Source organism: Schistocerca cancellata, chromosome 1, assembly GCF_023864275.1.
Source record: "Schistocerca cancellata isolate TAMUIC-IGC-003103 chromosome 1, iqSchCanc2.1, whole genome shotgun sequence".
Taxonomy (NCBI): Eukaryota; Metazoa; Arthropoda; class Insecta; order Orthoptera; family Acrididae; genus Schistocerca; species Schistocerca cancellata.
Window position 1 is genome coordinate 1,193,656,826 of NC_064626.1, and position 16,858 is coordinate 1,193,673,683.

A 16,858-nucleotide genomic window follows, 5' to 3' on the forward strand; every position below is an offset into this window, starting at 1 on the left:
GTTAGCTTCAATCTTAAAACATATGTGTGTCAGAGTTCATTGCACTCGCGTGTGGCTAAGTCTAGGTTGTGTTTGTCCGTTATAGTTACTTATACCTACTTTCATAAACGAGAACGTTAATCTTTCTCTTGCCTAATTAGCCTGGCGACCGTTTCCCTTATTCTATAAACAGTATAGCTAGGCAAAATTTTGTTTGTTACTATTCAAATATTTACGTAATTCTGACTTTCATTTCCGATAAGCCACCTCCGTTAGGAACAACACGGTCAACTTAACAAAATTCCTCTCAGAGGGTAACACTGTTCTGTTGCTTTATACCATTATTAATCCAATAAAATAATTCTATTTTACAAATTGCCTTCAGTTTTGTGGTTATGGTATAACAGTAGCGGAGAGGAGAGTTATACGCTGAATCGGCAATGGTAGAGACGATTATTAGATGATGGCTAGGTTCGCTAGTCTGAATAGCATCACACATTGAAATGATGTGAAGATGGCGTCTGTTCTTTCGGACATGTCCGAAAGAATAGATGCCATTGGTGATTGTGCAGCTCTCTAGAACGAAATTACAATTAAATCAATACCATTAGCCGCTGACAGGCGTTGCTATGCATCAACGGGGATAGATGAAACATGTGTGAACGGGCGGGACTCGAACCCGAGATCTCCTGCTTACATGGCAGACGCTCTACCCATCTGAGCCACCGAGGGCACAGAGGATAGTGCGACTGCAGGGATTTATCGCCGGCACGCTCCCCGTGAGACTCACATTCTCAGCTTATAGTCGACACACTACATTGGTAGTGCTCCTGCCATTATACCCATTACTCGCGGCAGACAACCCACCGAGTCCCGTAAGAGTTCAGGTAAATCGTGTTCATCCGCACTGAAGAAGGTCATCAGCCGGTTAGCCTTAACCGATACAAAGATGGCATCTGTTCTTTCGGACTTGGGCACACCAAGAAATCTTCTTCATCCGCGCCAGTGAGTCCACAAAGCCAGTTTGCACTAAATAGTTTTTTTCTTTCAACGGTTCGTCATGGGACTTTAATTTTAATAAAATGATTGGAATGTATGAAAGTTATTCTGTTTTTATCATCCGATGTCCCTGTTATTCGTTAACACACCGGTGGGTCCAGAATTCCGAGCAAATTGAATTTTGCAGGAGAAATTTGGATTTTAAATTTTAAAAAGCACACAATCAACCCATGTTGTCATTTAATTTCTAATTACCGAATTTGTGACTGGATTTGATGTGAGCTGAATAATTCGGTACTCTCTGTTCTAGGCGCTGGATGGAACGTTCGCTAAGACTTCTCCAGGTGTGTGTCTGAAACATCTACGAAAAGTCGCAGGTTTATAATATGCGTCTCGACTTTACATTTTGAAAGGCATCATCAGTGGAAAGCTATATTAGCTCCTGCTTTACATGAGCGCTCGCTTTGCTGGTTCCGAATTATCACGAACAAAGCACTGAGAATGTGAACATAAGTTTTCTTCGTGTTTTGTTTTGAATATTCAGAATAAACGTATGTTCATATTATCAGTATTAGCGATAATTTGAAAGATTGGAAGCAGAAGAACAGCTTTAAAACCAGCAAAGTGAGCGCTCATGTAGAGCAACAGCTATAAACTTTGCCTCTGATGATGCCTTTCAAGAAATAAAGGCGAATCGCGTGTCGCATGATGAAATTTGTTTTATTTAGTTGCACGTAGACAGACCTAACGTGGCAGTTTCCAACATAATTTTACACTCACGACCACAGGACAACAAACGCTGATCATGTTTCCGAGAAAATAGTTGCGTGATTTAGTCTCTCTCTCACACTGAATTTGGTACTCCACAGCTTGCAGGTACTAGTCGAAAGTCACGTTGTACCAGCAGCTGGCGCTATGGATATATTAGTGTTGGTTATGGCTAATCATCATGAGGCTCATGAAGTTTCTTCATTACAGTATCTTTGTGGAAACATTCTCCTAGGAACCATGGACTTTGACGTGGTGGTATGCTTACATGATTCAATGGTTCAAGTAGCCTTGCAACAGGTGTAACTACAGTACATGGGAGGTTTAGCCGTAGAGAAGCCTTTCCAGTAGTTTCAGGAGCAACAGTCTGGATTATTGACTGATCTGGAAATGCAACATAAATGGACATGGTGCTTCTATGTAGGTATTGTGAACGGCAGACGGCGAGGGGAAACTACAGTGTTTATAATTCCCGAGCACATCAGATCTGCTGTATGACTTAATGATGAAGTCATCCTCTTCCATCAAACATTCCGGATATAAAATAGTCCGCTATTCGGATCTCCGAGTGGTGACTGTATAGGAGGGTGTTGTTATCAGGAGATACGAAGCTGGCGTTCTACGTGTCGGAGCGTGGAATCTTATATCCCTTAACCAGGTAGCTAGGTTGTTGTCTTCAGTCCAAATACTGGTTTAACACAGCTCTCCATGTTACCCGACCCTGTGCAAGCTTCTTCGTCTCCGAGTAACTACTGCAACCTACAACTCTCTGAATCTGCTTGCTGTATTCATCCCTTGATCCCCTTCTACTATTTTTCCCCCCTACGCTTCCCTCCAGTACTAAACTGGTGCCGGCCGAAGTGGCCATGCGGTTAAAGGCGCTGCAGTCTGGAACCGCAACACCGCTACGGTCGCAGGTTCGAATCCTGCCTCGGGCATGGATGTTTGTGATGTCCTTAGGTTAGTTAGGTTTAACTAGTTCTAAGTTCTAGGGACTAATGACCTTAGAAGCTGAGTCCCATAGTGCTCAGAGCCATTTGAACTAAACTGGTGATCCCTTGATGCCTCAGAATGTGTCCTACCAAGTCAGCTTGTACCACAAATTTCTCTTCTCCCCATTTCTATTCAGTACCTCCTTAGCATTCTTCTGTAGCACATTTGAAAAGCTTTTATTCTCTTCTTATCTAAAATGTTTATCATTGATGTTTCAGCCGGCCGCGGTGGTCTCGCGGTTCTAGGCGCGCAGTCCGGAACCGCGCGACCGCTACGGTCGCAGGTTCGAATCCTGCCCCGGGCATGGCTGTGTGTGATGTCCTTAGGTTAGTTAGGTTTAAGTAGTTCTAAGTTCTAGGGGACTGATGACCACAGATGTTAAGTCCAATAGTGCTCAGAGCCATTTGAACCATTTTTGAATTGATGTTTCACTGCCACACATGGCTCCGCTCCACACAAATATATTCAGAAAGGGCTCCCTGGCACATAAATGTTTATTCGATGGTAACAAATTTCTCCTCTTCAGAAATGCTTTTCTTGCCATTGCCAGTCTACATTTTATATCCTTCCCACTTCGACCATCGTTAGTTATTTTGCTTCCCAGATAGCAAAACTCATCCACTACTTTAAGTGTTAGTTTTCGTGACCGCAGCCGCTACTTCTCAGTCAAGTAGCTCCTCAACGTGCCTCATAAAGGCTGAGTGCACCCCACTGGCCAACAGAGCTGGGCAGACCGGACGGTCACCCATCCAAGTGCTAGCCAAGCCCAACACCTCTTAACTTCAGTGATCTGACGGGAACCGATGTTACCACTGCGACAAGGCCGCGGGCGTCTATTCACTGCTGTTATTTTGTAAGCTTTGCATATCACTGTGAGCAGGCCTTAGTAGATTAAATTGCCTAAGTGCAACGCTGGGACAAGCACACAATCGTTTGTAAAACAGCTTTTAGTAAACACACTTACTCGGTAATGCTGATCACCCTTTTCGACTGTGGTTCATTAATCAACCGAAAGGAGCGAAGCTGAAAAACGCTAACGTTTTGTCTGTTCACTTCATACGACGTAAGAGACCAGATAGACGCCGCCTCTTTTAACATCTATATTACGGCCTTCTCCGACATCTTTTGCAGTTACATGAAATAGACCTCTCTCTGACTTTCAAAACCAGCGCATTCTTGAAGAAAACGTATAGCAACAAAGAAATACAGTCACTGCAAAATACATTCAGCCCCTTGGGTACTGAATCCTCTGGCCCTGTTCAGAATTGAGAACTTTGGTCCTTGTACACATAAGAAATAAGTAAAATTGTCTTATCTCTAAAGCAGCAGGATCGCATTACATTCTGTTCTCATGACGAAGAATAAAAGCCAGCCGCTGTGGCCGAGCGGTTCTAGGCGCTTCAGTCTGGAACCGCGCGACCGCTGCGGTCGCAGGTTCGAATCCTGCCTCGGGCATGGATGTGTGATGTACTTAGGTTAGTTAGGTTTAAGTAATTCTAAGTGCTAGGGGACTGATGACCTCAGATGTTAAGTTCCGTAGTGCTCAGAGCCATTTGAACCATTTTGAAGAATAAAATATACTAGCTACAGGCTCAGCGGTGTGCAGGTCTGGCCGTAATACTTTGCAATATACATGAAATTATTTTGGCTGCTAAATGAAAACATAAGAAAAACTGAATGTCTTTACAAAATGTGAACTGGACGAGGAATCGGGAGTGATTTGCGTAAATTAATCGTACTAACACAGATTTTTTCAATAGTGAAGTTACATTCGAAGTTAAGTTTGCTTTTCAAAACATCTGACAATTTAAATTACATTACTCAGAAAAATTACATCCTGTTTACTAAATGAAAACCTTTCATTGCTAACGTTGTCACAAACTATGATATTTGCGCAGCAAGTATTATGTAACTTCACTAAAAAGCATAAAGACAAATCACCAAATTACATATACCTGTAGTAACAGATCTTAGAAACATTACGAAAGGGAAATATCTAACTAGCTTACACATCAAATCTGTTTACGTACATTCTGGTGTTACTCAACACAGAACTCACTGTGACCAATTACCAGCCAACTCATTTACACTAACGCGCTGTCAAAAGGAAGATAATAAAAAGTTAACTTCTTTATCTTAACTGCGAAAAGACTTCTGCTTCCAGATTTATGTTCCCATTAATACATGTACTCCTAAAGCTTCTTTGTAATATCAATAAAGTAATCCTTTCTTGTCACAATTAAATCTACAGTTCATCATTTCACTTTACATTCCATTGTAAAATCACTCACCTGTTTTACGTGCGGTGTAACACGAAATATTGGTATGAGAAAATTTCTACAATATAATCTAACACTTGATGGCTTTACAGAACACACCACAAAAACTGCCTACTGCACCATCTTTTGCCCACAGACCGAAACACACTGATTGCTGTCCGCCAAGCGCTCTCTTACTCCCAACACTACAATCTCAGACTAGGAGCAGTATCTTTGGCTACGCGATCGTGCAAAGTCAGCGATCCGCTTTATACAGCCCATCGGTGACATATATCGTTTACAATAAATAACTTTATTTTAGTTTACATTAGCATCATTACAAATATTCGAGTGCCACATACAAGTGTTCCCCAGAACGCTCTTTCAAGATGTACAATGTTCAAGGCGAGGACGTCGCAAACAGATCGTACCGTCATCACTGATGATTCACAGTTGACAAAAAGCTATCAGAGATCTGGCTCGCCAAACAGGGAACGCAGGATTGCCACAATCAACCGCAGAGCTGATGTGAAACGAATGGCGCCATAAATCCATCAACAACTAGAAATATTATTTCTGCAAACATGGACTGAACCAAGCTGCGCTGACGACTATTCGCTATCCCATAATTCGCCAATAACGCCTGCTGGTGCCCAGTAAACTTTTCTGGTCGTAGATTATTATGGCATAGCGAATTAGCTAGCGGAAGCGAGTGAAATATGTTAAATTAGACACCGCTTTTTATTTTTTCAAGACTTGCAATGACATAAGATGTATAAGACGCTGCCTCTCCCATCTTCAGTATCCGCAGTACAGAGTTTTCGTTCATTACAGAATCCTCACCCACTTCTATTGGTGGATGGATAACCATCATTTCTATCCGATAAAATAAATAATTCTGTGTCACATACCAAGTTTTGCTCTTGTGCCGTCACAAAACTGACAAACTCATTTATATAAAAAATGGCAGTTTTAGAGACTTGCCCTTCCGCGGGATAAATTTCGGCGGACGCTGGTGTTTACAACATGTACTGCAACTACAATTGCTTTTTTGTTATTGGTAGGTAGAAATTGAACATATTGTGGCTAATAGATGGCTTTTAATAGATACACTGATCTAATTAAAATATCTCATTGCATTAGTTGTGTTGCATGGATACCACAGACAGGACTCTATGGGATGTGGAAAGTAGTCAAAGACAGTTATTTGATTTCTGTACATTGAAGTAGCGTAAATTTACAGAAGACTATTATATTTCAGTAAGAATGCTAATTGTAAAATATCCTACAACTTTAGTTTAAGAGTTTCTGTGAAGATATTTCAGTGGTGTAGAAGTCGTCCAACAAAAAGTCCTGTATTTTAATCTCAAAACTCCGGCACGTAATCTACATGGTATTTATTATGTTCTGAGAGGTTGTTAAATACATGTTTAAGGTCCCCCACCGTTTTCGAAATATTACAGTTGACGTAGTTTGAATGCAGTCGCATCTTTCGAAGGGAGACTACTTACGAACAGATCACTCCGGGCAAAGGATGAAACCCGTGGCGTGCCTGTAATTAACCGCCACACAAAATTAATAACCAGCGATGACAAGGATCCTCTGCAGTGTTAGACAATACGTACTGACTTGGTTCATTATTCTGCAAACAGCAGAACACGCCTATGTCTTTCTCATTGACACTAACATAATTCACAAATCAATATCAGTTTATTCCAATGACGCTGCAATTTCTTAATATTGGTTCAGCATGACTTTCATGACAAATGCAGTAAGGTGGTCGTTGTTGTTGTTGCTGTGGTCTTCAGTCCTGAGACTTGTTTGATGCAGCTCTCCATGCTACCCTATCCTGTGCAAGCTTCTTCATCTCCCAGTATCTACTGCAACCTACATCCTTCTGAATCTGCTTAGTGTATTCATCTCTTGCTCTCCCTCTACGATTTTTACCCTCCACACTGCCCTCCAATGCTAAATTTGTAATCCCTTGATGCCTCAAAACATGTCCTACCAACCGATCCCTTCTTCTAGTCAAGTTGTGCCACAAACTTCTCTTCTCCCCAATCCTATTCAATACCTCCTCATCAGTTACGCGATCTACCCACCTTATCTTCAGCATTCTTCTGTAGCACCACATTTCGAAAGCTTCTATTCTCTTCTTGTCCAAACTAGTTATCGTCCACGTTTCACTTCCATACATGGCTACACTCCATACAAATACTTTCAGAAACGACTTCCTGACACTTAAATCTATACTCGATGTTAACAAATTCCTCTTCTTGAGAAACGCTTTCCTTGCCATTGCCAGTCTACATTTTATATCCTCTCTACTTCGACCATCATCGGTTATTTTACTCCCTAAATAGCAAAACTCCTTTACTACTTTAAGTGTCTCATTTCCTAATCTAATTCCCTCAGCATCACCCGACTTAATTTGACTACATTCCATTATCCTCGTTTTGTTTTTGTTGATGTTCATCTTATATCCTCCTTTCAAGACACTGTCCATTCCGTTCAACTGCTCTTCCAAGTCCTTTGCTGTCTCTGACAGAATTACAATGTCATCGGCGAACCTCAAAGTTTTTACTTCTTCTCCATGAATTTTAATACCTACTCCGAATTTTTCATTTGTTTCCTTTACTGCTTGCTCAATATACAGATTGAATAACATCGGGGAGAGGCTACAACCCTGTCTTACTCCTTTCCCAACCACTGCTTCCCTTTCATGCCCCTCGACTCTTATAACTGCCATCTGGTTTCTGTACAAATTGTAAATAGCCTTTCGCTCCTTGTATTTTACCCCTGCCACCTTCAGAATTTGAAAGAGAGTATTCCAGTTAACATTGTCAAATGCTTTCTCTAAGTCTACAAATGCTAGAAAAGTAGGTTTGCCTTTTCTTAATCTTTCTTCTAAGATAAGTCGTAAGGTCAGTATTGCCTCACGTGTTCCAACATTTCTACGGAATCCAAACTGATCTTCCCCGAGGTCGGCTTCTACCAGTTTTTCCATTCGTCTGTAAAGAATCGCGTTAGTATTTTGCAGCTGTGACTTATTAAACTGATGGTTCGGTAATTTTCACACCTGTCAACACCTGCTTTCTTTGGGATTGGAATTATTATATTCTTCTTGAAGTCTGAGGGTATTTCGCCTGTCTCATACATCGTGCTCACCAGATGGTAGAGTTTTGTCAGGACTGGCTCTCCCGAGGCCATCAGTAGTTCAAATGGAATGTTGTCTACTCCCGAGGCCTTGTTTCGACTCAGGTCTTTCAGTGCTCTGTCAAACTCTTCACGCAGAATCTTATCTCCCATTTCGTCTTCATCTAGATCCTCTTCCATTTCCATAATATTGTCCTCAAGTACATCGCCCTTGTATAAACCCTCTATATACTCCTTCCACCTTTCTGCCTTCCCTTCTTTGCTTACAACTGGGTTGCCATCTGAGCTCTTGATATTCATACAAGTGGTTCTCTTCTCTCCAAAGGTCTCTTTAATTTTCCTGTAGGCAGTATCTATCTTACCCCTAGTGAGACAAGCCTCTACATCCTTACATTTGTCCTCTAGCCATCCCTGCTTAGCCATTTTGCACTTCCTGTCGATATCATTTTTGAGACGTTTGTATTCCTTTTTGCCTGCTTCATTTACTGCATTTTTATATTTTCTCCTTTCATCAATTAAATTCAATATTTCTTCTGTTACCCTCGTCTTTTTACCTACTTGATCGTCTGCTGCCTTCACTACTTCATCCCTCAGAGTTACCCATTCTTCTTCTACTGTATTTCTTTCCCCCCATTCCTGTCAATTGTTCCCTTATGCTCTCCCTGAAACTCTGTACAACCTCTGGTTCTTTCAGTTTATCCAGGTCCCATCTCCTTAAATTCCCACCTTTTTGCAGTTTCTTCAGTTTCAATCTGCAGTTCATAACCAATAGATTGCGGTCAGAATCCACATCAGCCCCAGGAAATGTCTTACAATTTAAAATCTGGTTACTAAATCTCTGTCTTACCATTATATAATCTATCTGATACCTTTTAGTATCTCCAGGATTCTTCCAGGTATACAACCTTCTTTTATGATTCTTGAACCAAGTGTTTGTTGGCTATGATTAAGTTATGCTCTGTGCAAAATTCTACCAGGCGGCTTCCTCTTTCATTTCTTAGCCCCAATCCATATTCACCTACTACGTTTCCTTCTCTCCCTTTTCCTACTGACGAATTCCAGTCACCCATGACTATTAAATTTTCGTCTCCCTTCATTACCTGAATAATTTCTTTTATCTCGTCATACATTTCATCTATTTCTTCATCATCTGCAGAGGTAGTTGGCATATAAACTTGTACTACTGTAGTAGGCATGGGCTTTGTGTCTATCTTGGCCACAATAATGCGTTCACTATGCTGTTTGTAGTAGCTAACCCGCACTCTTATTTTTTTATTCATTATTAAACCTACTCCTGCATTACCCCTATTTGATTTTGTATTTATAACCCTGTAATCACCTGACCAAAAGTCTTGTTCCTCCTGCCACCGAACTTCACTAATTCCCACTATATCTAACTTTAACCTATCCATTTCCCTTTTTAAATTTTCTAACCTACCTGCCCGATTAAGGGATCTGACATTCCACGCTCCGATCCGTAGAACGCCAGTTTTCTTTCTCCTGATAACGACGTCCTCCTGAGTAGTCCCCGCCCGGAGATCCAAGCAAATATACAGATATAATTTTTTGTAAGCAAAATAAAACTGTCCCGAACAATATTTATAAGACTGTCACGGACCTGACCCTTATTAACGAATAGGACAACTGTCAATCAGATAAAATGCTGGAAGCCAATCTGTTGCTGTCACAGTGCGCATCTTCTACATACATTGCCCCGAGTACTTCGCTCTGTCATTACGTTTGAGTGATTGAGAAGTACAGACGTGTTTAACGATCAATAGAAAGCAACAGAGAATGGTGTTCACAATAGAACAGAGCGTGTTTAGGGTTGTTATGGGCGAAGAGACCAAACAGCGAGGTCATCAAAAAAATGGTTCAAATGGCTCTGAGCACTATGGGACGCAACATCTTAGGTCATAAGTCCCCTAGAACTTAGAACTACTTAAACCTAACTAACCTAAGGACATCACACACACCCATACCCGAGGCAGGATTCGAACCTGCGACCGTAGCAGCCTCGCGGTTCCGGACTGCAGCGCCAGAACCGCACGGCCACCGCGGCCGGCGCGAGGTCATCGGTCTCATCGGATTAGGGAAGGACGGGGAAGGAAGTCGGCCGTGCCCTTTCAAAGGAACCATCCCAGTATTTGCCTGAAGCGATTTAGGAAAATCACGGAAAACCTAAATCAGGATGACCGGACGCGGGATTGAACCGCCGTCCTCCCGAATGCGAGTCCGGTGTGGCGCGTGTTTATTGTCGTCTTTTACGCGAAGTATGATTCATGGAAAACGTGTGCAGCAGAGTTTGTCCAAGAGTTTAAGAAGGAAAGTGTTTTGGTAAAACCTTCATCAAAGACTGCAATGCAAACCTTCATGCCAACATGACGTGAGACAGGTCCTGCAGCGAATAAAAGGGAACTACCCGAAAAGAGTCCGCATACCAGAAAAATTTACTCTGAACTTGTTTCATTTTGTCGCCTCTTTATACGAAGTAGAGAATGATACCTTATTATATTTATTAGGAAATTTGTACTCAACCAACAGAAACAAACTGGCGTCTAATCGCTAATATGCAGTGGTTGCTGTGCTCTACAGTCCTAAGACTGGTTTGATACAGCTCTCCAACCTATCCTTCTGAACCTGCTTACTGTATTCATCTCTGGTCTCCCTCTACAATTTTTACCTACCGCACTTCGCTCCACTGATGATCCCTTGATGTCTCAGAATGTGCCCTGTCAACTGATCGCTTCTTTTAGTCAAGTTCTGCCACAGATTTCTGTTCTCTCCAATTCTATTCAGTATCTCATTAGTTACACTACCTGTTCATCTAACCTTCAGCATTCTTCTGTAGCACCACATTTCTAAAGTCTCTATTCACTATTTGTCTAAATTGTTGATGGTCCATGTTTCACTTCCATACATGATAACACTCCAGACAAATACCCTCAGAAAAGTTTTCCTAAGGCTTAAATTTATATGCAATGTTATCAAATTTCTCCTCTTCATAAAAGCTTTTCTTGCCATTGCGTCTCTATATTTTATATCCTCTCTATTTCGGCACTCTCACTGATTTTTCTGCACAAATAGCAAAACTCACTCATTAATTTTTGTGTCTTGTTTCCCTATCTAACGCTCAGCATCGCCTGATTTGATTCAACGACGTTCCATTGAACTTGTCCTTTTATTGATGTTAACATCCTCCTTTTACGACATTGTCCATTCCGTTCAACTGTTCTTTCAAGTCGTCTGCTGTCTCTGGCAGAATTACAGTGTCACCGGCATCCCGCAAAATTTTTATTTTTTCTCCCTGAACTACAATTCCATCTCCAAACTTTTCTTTGGTTTCCTTTACTGTTTGCTTAATGTACAGACTGAATAACATCGGGATGGACTACAACCCTGTCTCATTCCCTACTCAATCACTGCTTCCCTTTCATGCCTTTGGCTCTTATAATGCTGGCTGGTTTCTCTAGAAGCTGTAAATAACCTCTCGCTCCCTATATTTTATCCCTATTACCTTCTTAATTTCAAACAGTTTATTCCATTCAGCACTGTTAAAAGCTTTATCTAAGTCTACAAATGCTATAGACGTAGGTTTGCCATTCTCTAACCTATATCGCCACTATTCTCCGGAACCCAAACTGATCTTTCCTAAACTCGGTTATACCGGTTTTTCCATTCTACTGTAAATAATATATGTCAGTATTTTGCAACCACGATTTATTAAACTCGCATTTCTGTAACACTCACATCCGTCAGCACCTGCTTTCTATGGCACATACTCTTCTCGCGCTATCATATGTTCTAACTCATCTTCATTTACCTGCTCTTCCATTTCTATTATACCCCCTTCATGTTCATCTCCCTTGTATATACGCTGTATATACTCCTACCACCTTTTTGGTTTCCCTTATTTGCTCAGTACTGATTTTCTATCCGGACTCTTGATATTCTTACAGCTACTTTGCCATTATACATTTTCTATTATTCTGAATTTTTGAACGTCTGTAGACGTTTTTCTCTGCTTCATTTGCTGCATTTTTATATTTAAGCATGGAAAAGTTTAATCGACAAAAAATTAGAAACTGGATCAAAGTACCAGTCGTACTGAAAATGGCAGATACCTACGTAAACATCAGTATGTGATACTGAGAAAATTAATGAACCCACTAACGATTGTGAAAGTTCATTGAAACATGTTTTAATACTAAGGAATAAGAATTTGTTATTACCCAAAGTATAACGACGTTATCACAATTATATATTTGACAGCAAAGAGTTTCAGCCACAAGATGGATACATTACACACTTGTAAGCATAGTTAATTTTCGTTGCACTATGAAGAATAATTTGAGGTTGTTGTTGTTGTGGTCTTCAGTCCTGAGACTGGTTTGATGCAGCTCTCCATGCTACTCTATCCTGTGCAAGCTTCTTCATCTCCCAGTACCTAATGCAACCTACATCCTTCTGAATCTGCTTAGTCTATTCATCTCTTGGTCTCCCCCTACAATTTTTACCATCCACGCTGCCCTCCAATACTAAATTGGTGATCCCTTGATGCCTCAGAACATGTCCTACCAACCGATCCCTTCTTCTAGTCAAGTTGTGCCACAAACTTCTCTTCTCCCCAATCCTATTCAATACCTCCTCATTAGTTACGTGATCTACCCATCTAATCTTCAGCATTCTTCTGTAGCACCACATTTCTAAAGCTTCTATTCTCTTCTTGTCCAAACTATTTACCGTCCATGTTTCACTTCCATACATGGCTACACTCCATACAAATACTTTCAGAAATGACTTCCTGACACTTAAATCTATACTCGATGTTAACAAATTTCTCTTCCTCAGAAACGCTTTCCTTGCCATTGCCAGTCTACATTTTATATCCCCCCTACTTCTACCATAATCAGTTATTTTGCTCCCCAAATAGCAAAACTCCTTTACTACTTTAAGTGTCTCATTTCCTAATCTAATACCCTCAGCATCACCCGACTTAATTCGACTACATTCCATTATCCTCGTTTTGCTTTTGTTGATGTTCATCTTATATCCTCCCTTCAAGACACCATCCATTCCGTTCAACTGCTCTTCCAAGTCCTTTGCTGTATCTGACAGAATTACAATGTCATCGGCGAACCTCAAAGTTTTTATTTCTTCTCCATGGATTTTAATTCCTACTCCAAATTTTTCTTTTGTTTCCTTCACTGCTTGCTCGATATACAGATTGAGTAACATCGGGGATAGGCTACAACCCTGTCTCACTCCCTTCCCAACCACTGCTTCCTTTTCATGCCCCTCGACTCTTATAACTGCCATCTGGTTTCTGTACAAATTGTAAATAGCCTTTCTCTCCCTGTATTTTACCCCTGCCACCTTTAGAATTTGAAAGAGAGTACTCCAGTCAACATTGTCAAAAGCTTTCTCTAAGTCTACAAATGCTAGAAACGTAGGTTTGCCTTTCCTTAATCTTACTTCTAAGATAAGTCGTAAGGTCAGTATTGCCTCGCGTGTTCCAGTATTTCTACGGAATCCAAACTGATCTTCCCCAAGGTCGGCTTCTACTAGTTTTTCCATTCTACTGTAAAGAATTCGTGTCAGTACTTTGCAGCTGTGGCTTATTAAACTGATTGTTCGGTAATTTTCACATCTGTTTACACCTGCTTTCTTTGGGATTGGAATTATTATATTCTTCTTGAAGTCTGAGGGTATTTCGCCTGTTTCATACATCTTGCTCACCAGATGGTAGAGTTTTGTCAGGACTGGCTCTCCCAAGGCCGTCAGTAGTTCCAATGGAATGTTGTCTACTCCGGGGGCCTTGTTTTGACTCAGGTCTTTCAGTGCTCTGTCAAACTCTTCACGCAGTATCGTATCTCCCATTTCATCTTCATCTACATCCTCTTCCATTTCCATAATATTGTCCTCAAGTGCATCGCCCTTGTATAGACCCTCTATATACTCCTTCCACCTTTCTGCTTTCCCTTCTTTGCTTAGAACTGGGTTTCCATCTGAGCTCTTGATGTTCATACAAGTGGTTCTCTTATCTCCAAAGGTCTCTTTAATTTTCCTGTAGGCAGTATCTATCTTACCCCTAGTGAGATAAGCCTCTACATCTTTACATTTGTCCTCTAGCCATCCCTGCTTAGCCATTTTGCACTTCCTGTCGATCTCATTTTTGAGACGTTTGTATTCCTTTTTGCCTGGTTAATTTACTACATTTTTATATTTTCTCCTTTCATCAATTAAATTCAATATTTCTTCTGTTACCCAAGGATTTCTACTATCCCTCGTGTTTTTACCTACTTGATCCTCTGCTGCCTTCACTACTTCATCCCTCAAAGCTACCCATTCTTCTTCTACTGTATTTCTTTCCCCCATTCCTGTCAATTGTTCCCTTATGCTCTCCCTGAAACGCTTTACAACCTCTGGTTTAGTCAGTTTATCCAGGTCCCATCTCCTTAAATTCCCACCTTTTTGCAGTTTCTTCAGTTTTAATCTACAGGTCATAACCAACAGATTGTGGTCAGAGTCCATATCTGCCCCTGGAAATGTCTTACAATTTAAAACCTGGTTCCTAAATCTCTGTCTTACCATTATATAATCTATCTGATACCTTTTAGTATCTCCAGGGTTCTTCCATGTATACAACCTTCTAATATGATTCTTAAACCAAGTGTTAGCTATGATTAAGTTGTGCTCTGTGCAAAATTCTACCAGGCGGCTTCCTCTTTCATTTCTTAGCCCCAATCCATATTCACCTACTACGTTTCCTTCTTTCCCTTTTCCTACACTCTAATTCCAGTCACCCATGACTATTAAATTTTCATCTCCCTTCACTATCTGAATAATTTCTTTTATTTCATCATACATTTCTTCAATTTCTTCGTCATCTGCAGAGCTAGTTGGCATATAAACTTGTACTACTGTAGTAGGTGTGGGCTTCGTATCTATCTTGGCCACACTAATGCGTTCACTATGCTGTTTGTTGTAGCTTACCCGCATTCCTATTTTCCTATTCATTATTAAACCTACTCCTGCATTACCCCTATTTGACTTTGTATTTATAACCCTATATTCGCCTGACCAAAAGTCTTGTTCCTCCTGCCACCGAACTTCACTAATTCCCACTATATCTAACTTTAACCTATCCATTTCCCTTTTTAAATTTTCTAACCTACCTGCCCGATTAAGGGATCTGACATTCCACGCTCCGATCCGTAGAACGCCAGTTTTCTTTCTCCTGATAACGACATCCTCTTGAGTAGTCCCCGCCCGGAGATCCGAATGGGGGACTATTTTACCTCCGGAATATTTTACCCAAGAGGACGCCATCATCATTTAATCATACAGTAAAAGGTAAGGAATTAATAAAAACATAACGATGAGGAAACGGCTCACACCACACACTTAGAATTTTTACAGTTCTTAATGTTTAATAACCGTTATAAGAAAATGAAATGAAGTTCTTATATGTTTCTAATAATGTAGACTACGAAATACACAGCTTTTCCGCATATATATCTCATAAAACTCTGCTTGTGCCTGGTGTGGTTTCCATCTTCTTCTGAAACACTGTAGCTTATCAGGTCAGGAGTTCAAGTCTTAGCCTGTTAATGCGTTCCATTTCATGCATTTTCTGTCTGTGAAGAACAAGGCACCCACTGACTTGTTGCGGTGGAGAATATCTATTTCGTGGTAGCCACAGAGGTTATTCTCGGCAAAAGCGTGACGGTAAAATGAGTGCAAAAGTTAATAAAGAAATGTGTGTAGTGCATTTTCGATAACGTTTTTACTTAGCCAGTTAAACGACACAAGGATTGTGATGTTGTATACAGAAGAAATTAACAAAATTCGTATATACCCGTTTCTGGTTTGCTGACTTCGCTAAAATAGTCCTTATACACTGAGGAACTAAAGAAACTGTTACACCTGCGTAATATCGTGCCCCGAAAGCACTCAGAAGCGCCGCAACACGACGTAGCATGGACTCGATTAATGTATGAAGTTGTGCTGGAGGGAACTGACATTATGAATCCTGCAGGTCTGTCCAAAAATCCATAAGAGTACGAAGTGGTGGAGATCTCTTCTGAACAGCACGTTGCAAGGCATCCCAGATATGCTCAATAGCGTTCATGTCTGAGGTGTTTGGTGGCCACTCAGAAGAGTGTTCCTGGAGCCACTCTGTAGCAATTCTGGATGTGTGAGGTTTCGCATTGTCCTGCTGGAATTGCCCAAGACCGTCGGTATGCACAATGGACAATAATGGATGCAGGTTACCAGACAGGATGATTACGTACGTGTCACCTGTCAGAGTACGTGTTAGACGTAGCAGGGGTCCCATATCACTCCAACTGCACACGCCCCACACCGTTATAGAGCCTCCACCACCTTGAACAGTCCCCTGCTGAAATGCAGGGCCCATGGATTTGTGAGGTTGTCTCCATACCGTACACGTCCATCAGCTCGATACAATTTGAAACGATACTCGTCGGACCATGCAACATGTTTCCAGTCATCAACAGTGCAATGTCGGTGTTGATGGACCCAGGCGAGGTGTAAATCTATGTGTCATGCAGTCATCAGGGTACACTAGTGGGCCTTCGGCTCCAAAGCCCATATCGATGATGTTTAGTTGAATTGGTCGCACGCGGACACTTGTTGATGGCCCAGCATTGAAATCCGCAGCAATTTGCGGAAGGGTTGCA